The sequence below is a fragment of the Harpia harpyja genome, chromosome 14 (genome assembly GCF_026419915.1).
Source record: "Harpia harpyja isolate bHarHar1 chromosome 14, bHarHar1 primary haplotype, whole genome shotgun sequence".
NCBI lineage: Eukaryota > Metazoa > Chordata > Aves > Accipitriformes > Accipitridae > Harpia > Harpia harpyja.
In genome coordinates, this window is record NC_068953.1 from 40,348,703 (window position 1) to 40,354,893 (window position 6,191).

Genomic DNA, 6,191 nt, shown 5'->3' on the forward strand with positions numbered 1-6,191 from the left:
CACGGCAGCGGCGGAGGGGGACGCCCCCCTGACGCCCGCAGCACGCCTCGGGGCCCACCCGGGCAGGTGCGGCCCACACTCGCTTTTCTTTCCCCGTTTTCTTGGCTCAGCCGCCCCACCGCCCAGCGCTGCTCGCGACCGGCACCCGCGGGTACCCGGACCGAGGCCAGCACCGGCGCCTCGCGTGTTTTAGGACACCTGAGGGCTCGCGGGGCCACGCGGCCGTCACACAGCCCGGTTCAGTAAAGAAGCCCGAGGAACCCCGCTGAGCAGGGGAGGACGACACAGCCGCCATCGCGGCCCCCTTCGCTCGGGGGTGGAGGACAACACTTCGCATGCAACGGGAAGCGAATTGGAAAGGAGACCACCCTGCCTGAACACCGGACACCGCCGTGACTCCCTATTACGGAGAGCACAGAAGAGCCGGCCCGCCGAGGGCCCTCTCCGACGCGACCCGAAAGGCCTCATCGATCAGTAAGGAAAGGGAAAAGGGGAAGGAGCGGAGGCCCCACGGCCACGGGTCCTGGGACAGCGACGGCCACTCGCACTCCGGCACCACCCGGGGGTGGACGGCACGTGCGGGGGCTCTGCGTGCGAGCGAGAGGGCAACGCCTGCGGAGAGGTGCAACGCCAGCCTGAACACCGGCAGAGCCGGCCCGCCGGGAAGCCCCTCCGACGCGCCCTAAACGCCTCATCGATCGGTAAAGGAGCGGAGGCCCCACGGCCACGGGTCCTGGGACAGCGACGGCCACTCGCACTCCGGCACCACCCGGGGGTGGACGGCACGTGCGGGGGCTCTGCGTGCGAGCGAGAGGGCAACGCCTGCGGAGAGGTGCAACGCCAGCCTGAACACCGGCAGAGCCGGCCCACCGGGAAGCCCCTCCGACGCGCCCTAAACGCCTCATCGATCGGTAAAGGAGCGGAGGCCCCACGGCCACGGGTCCTGGGACAGCGACGGCCACTCGCACTCCGGCACCACCCGGGGGTGGACGGCATGTGCGGGGGCTCTGCGTGCGAGCGAGAGGGCAACGCCTGCGGAGAGGTGCAACGCCAGCCTGAACACCGGCAGAGCCGGCCCGCCGGGAAGCCCCTCCGACGCGCCCTAAACGCCTCATCGATCGGTAAAGGAGCGGAGGCCCCACGGCCACGGGTCCTGGGACAGCGACGGCCACTCGCACTCCGGCACCACCCGGGGGTGGACGGCACGTGCGGGGGCTCTGCGTGCGAGCGAGAGGGCAACGCCTGCGGAGAGGTGCAACGCCAGCCTGAACACCGGCAGAGCCGGCCCGCCGGGAAGCCCCTCCGACGCGCCCTAAACGCCTCATCGATCGGTAAAGGAGCGGAGGCCCCACGGCCACGGGTCCTGGGACAGCGACGGCCACTCGCACTCCGGCACCACCCGGGGGTGGACGGCACGTGCGGGGGCTCTGCGTGCGAGCGAGAGGGCAACGCCTGCGGAGAGGTGCAACGCCAGCCTGAACACCGGCAGAGCCGGCCCGCCGGGAAGCCCCTCCGACGCGCCCTAAACGCCTCATCGATCGGTAAAGGAGCGGAGGCCCCACGGCCACGGGTCCTGGGACAGCGACGGCCACTCGCACTCCGGCACCACCCGGGGGTGGACGGCACGTGCGGGGGCTCTGCGTGCGAGCGAGAGGGCAACGCCTGCGGAGAGGTGCAACGCCAGCCTGAACACCGGCAGAGCCGGCCCGCCGGGAAGCCCCTCCGACGCGCCCTAAACGCCTCATCGATCGGTAAAGGAGCGGAGGCCCCACGGCCACGGGTCCTGGGACAGCGACGGCCACTCGCACTCCGGCACCACCCGGGGGTGGACGGCACGTGCGGGGGCTCTGCGTGCGAGCGAGAGGGCAACGCCTGCGGAGAGGTGCAACGCCAGCCTGAACACCGGCAGAGCCGGCCCGCCGGGAAGCCCCTCCGACGCGCCCTAAACGCCTCATCGATCGGTAAAGGAGCGGAGGCCCCACGGCCACTGGTCCTGGGACAGCGACGGCCACTCGCACTCCGGCACCACCCGGGGGTGGACGGCAGGTGCGGGGGCTCTGCGTGCGAGTGAGAGGGCAACGTCTGCGGAGAGGTGCAACGCCAGCCTGAACACCGGGCAGAGCCGGCCCGCCGGGAAGCCCCTCCGACGCGCCCTAAACGCCTCATCGATCAGTAGGGGAAGGGAAAGGAGGAAGGAGCGGAGGCCCCACGGCCACGGGTCCTGGGACAGCGACGGCCACTCGCACTCTGGCACCACCCGGGGGTGGACGGCAGGTGCGGGGGCTCTGCGTGCGAGTGAGAAGGCAACGTCTGCGGAGAGGTGCAACGCCAGCCTGAACACCGGGCAGAGCCGGCCCGCCGGGAAGCCCCTCCGACGCGCCCTAAACGCCTCATCGATCAGTAGGGGAAGGGAAAGGAGGAAGGAGCGGAGGCCCCACGGCCACGGGTCCTGGGACAGCGACGGCCACTCGCACTCCGGCACCACCCGGGGGTGGACAGCAGGTGCGGGGGCTCTGCATGCGAGCGAGAGGGCAACGCCTGCGAGAGGTGCTCCAACGGCCTGAACACCGGCAGAGCCGGCCCGCCGCAGAGGCTCTCCGACGCACCCGAGGACGCCTCAGCGGACGCTGCCTGTGGGTCTGGATCAGTCAAATCGGGGAGCAGGTGCCACGGGCCACCCGGCTCCACACAACGATTCCCCTGAGGTCAACGAGACCGGGAGAAGGCCACGGCAGGCTCAACTCCCCCACCTCTTCCAGCGTTCGAGTGCCGGCAACCACCACCGGTTGCTGGTCTTTGCCCGCCCCACAGGCAACCGCTTGCCATCGGGGAAGAAAAAAAGAAACGCACCTGGACCCATGCCACGCACGGGTGTTCGGGGCCGGGGAATGCCACTGAAGCTAGACACCCCCAGCCGCCTGCATTCGGCTTGCCAGCCACCAGGTACAGCCGCAATTTTCTTCCCGCTTTGCGGGCTCCAGCTTAGGGCCAGAGAAAAAGCGATGAGGTGCCGCCACCTCTACCCGTACAACGCTGCAGACCTTTCCACCGAGCCCTCCTGCAACCAGGCAAGCCGGGGCAGGCCGGACACCACAGGCCGCCCACGTATGGCTCATGCCGGCAAAAACAGGACGAGGCGCTGCGGCCTCTCGCCTGTGCTATCACCGGGCCCTCGGGGGCTGGGGGAAGCTGCGGCACGCACGAGACCCCCCAGCCGTCTGCATCGGGCTGCCGGCCACCGGGACCGGCTGCCACTTGCGCTCTGCCCAATTCGTGCATGGGCTCCGGCTTAAGGCCGGAGAAAAAGCGATGAGGTGCCGCCACCTCTACCCGTACAACGCTGCAGACCTTTCCACCGAGCCCTCCTGCAACCAGGCAAGCCGGGGCAGGCCGGACACCACAGGCCGCCCACGTATGGCTCATGCCGGCAAAAACAGGACGAGGCGCTGCGGCCTCTCGCCTGTGCTATCACCGGGCCCTCGGGGGCTGGGGGAAGCTGCGGCACGCACGAGACCCCCCAGCCGTCTGCATCGGGCTGCCGGCCACCGGGACCGGCTGCCGCTCTGCCCGCTCCGGCTTAAGGCCGGAGAAAAAAGGACGAGGTGCCGCCCCCTCGCCCACCCATCCCCGGGCCCTCAGGAGCCGGCGGCAGCCGCGGTGGGCTGGACGCTCACGGGCAGCTGCCCTCGCATATACCAGCACTCACCTTTGCCATCATCGGGCGCTCCGGGGCCGGGGGAAAGCCGACGCAGGCTCCACTCCCCCGGTCTTCCAGCGTTCGAGTGCCGGTAGCCGCCGCCGGCCACCGGGCTTTGCCCTGCGGAATCCACCTTTACCCCTCACACCAGTCGGTCAACAGCCACCGGAGCCTGCCGGACCCTCGCAGGCACCCGGCTGGCTCACTTGGAAAACACCGGGAGACAACTATGCCCAACAGACAGAAAACCGAGCCGAACCACCAAGGGAAACCACCACCACAACGGCCGCCCAGCGCTCCACTTCGCCGGCTGAGCCGTAGGCATTGCAGCCGCTCACTAGCGCTGCTCCATGCACCAGTCACCACCACCTCCTATAATATGGGAGATCACGTCCCCGCCCCCGGCCGGCTCCAAGAGGGCCGTCCCTGCCCACCGGGGAGACCTGCCAATGACACCGACTTTTACGATGACGTAACTGGAGGCAGGGAACAACAGCGACCCCTTCACCAGCTCGGAGAAAGTGGCGGGGCTATCAGGTCTACCTCCCAGCCCCAGAAATGCGGCTAAGTCCTGCCGGAGCCGGGTAGACCTGGCAGCCCTTTTCAGCGGCCGCTCCGGCAGCGACACCCCGCGTTCTCCGGGCGGCGCCGGCGGCCGCCCCGGCCTCCGGAGCCGGGTAGACCTGGCAGCCCTTTTCAGCGGCCGCTCCGGCAGCGACACCCCGCGTTCTCCGGGCGGCGCCGGCGGCCGCCCCGGCCTCCGGAGCCGGGTAGACCTGGCAGCTGGCCGCGGAGCCGGGTAGACCTGGCAGCCCTTTTCAGCGGCCGCTCCGGCAGCGACACCCCGCGTTCTCCGGGCGGCGCCGGCGGCCGCCCCGGCCTCCGGAGCCGGGTAGACCTGGCAGCTGGCCGCGGAGCCGGGTAGACCTGGCAGCCCTTTTCAGCGGCCGCTCCGGCAGCGACACCCCGCGTTCTCCGGGCGGCGCCGGCGGCCGCCCCGGCCTCCGGAGCCGGGTAGACCTGGCAGCTGGCCGCGGAGCCGGGTAGACCTGGCAGCCCTTTTCAGCGGCCGCTCCGGCAGCGACACCCCGCGTTCTCCGGGCGGCGCCGGCGGCCGCCCCGGCCTCCGGAGCCGGGTAGACCTGACAGCTGGCCGCGGAGCCGGGTAGACCTGGCAGCCCTTTTCAGCGGCCGCTCCGGCAGCGACACCCCGCGTTCTCCGGGCGGCGCCGGCGGCCGCCCCGGCCTCCGGAGCCGGGTAGACCTGGTGGCCGCTCGGTGGTTGGGGGGGGGGGGGGGGGGGGGCGGGGGGGGGCCGGTGCGCCTAATTTTGGTTCGTTTTTTCACGGTTTTTTTTTTGTTTTTCTTTTGAGATTTTAGCGAATCTGATAAAAGGGCCACCCTGTCCCGGTTCTCCCGGATGGCATTTCTTTCCCTCTCCCCTTCCCAAGATTGAACCACTTCTACAACAAGGGGGCATGTTTAAACGTACTGTCTGATGCAAGAGTTATTTCACCTGTATTGATTTCGGTAGAAAATATCAATAAAATATTAACAAAAACCAGTTTTTCAAAAAATTTTTCTTTTCTGAACCCCCTTCCACCTTTCTCGTTCTCATGCACGTGCACGCGCACACACCTGCTCCGAACCGGTGGCTGCCAGGCACTTGCCAGCTTCACCATCCCGGCCAGCCCCTCCGCTCCGCCGCTGCCCCCCCCCCCCCATTCTGTCGTCGGGGGACCGGGCAGAGGTGGCAGCCCCCCGGCACGAACTGCCTGGCTCCCAGGCGCGAGTTCGCTGTTCACTGGGTGCCTTCAGGACTGGTCGCCCCTTGCCAGGTTCGGGTCCAGGTCCCGGCGCTGCTGGGTGCTCGCTGACTTTTGGTTTTGGTTTTTGCGGTGTTGGGCTTTTGGGGGGGGGGGTGTTTTTAATTTTTCTTTTTTCCCGCCTTGCCTTTTTTCCCCCCCCCTTGCCTTTTCCCCCCCCCTTGCCTTTGTTTTTCCCCCCTTGCCTTTTTTTTTTTTTTGACGTTTTACTTTTTTTAATAAAATAAATACTTTAAAATAGGTATCTGCGATCCTGCAGGCACCGCCACCCCACCCCCCACCCCCCCCGCGACACACGCGCGCGCACACACACACACACAGCGCGACGCAGGCACACACAGATACAGGCACCCCTGCACGGGTGTGCTCCCCCTCCCTCCCCGCGCTGCAGTCCCGGACCTGCAGGCCAGTAGGTGCAGCCCCCCCCCCCCCCCCCCCGCCTCCGGCCCCACCCGATCGCAGACTCTCCGGCGCCCCGGAGACGGGGGGTGGGGGGGTGGGGTGGTCTGCAGCCCGGCAACAGGGCCCCCGGAAACTGTGGTGTTTCCCGCCACGGCAACGGTCTGCTGCTCAGCCGTGGCGGCAGCAGCGGCAGGGAAAGGAGGCTGGCAAATAGGCGGGCGAGAGCGGCTGGCGAGCAGGCGGGGAGCCTGGCGCAGAGGTAGGCT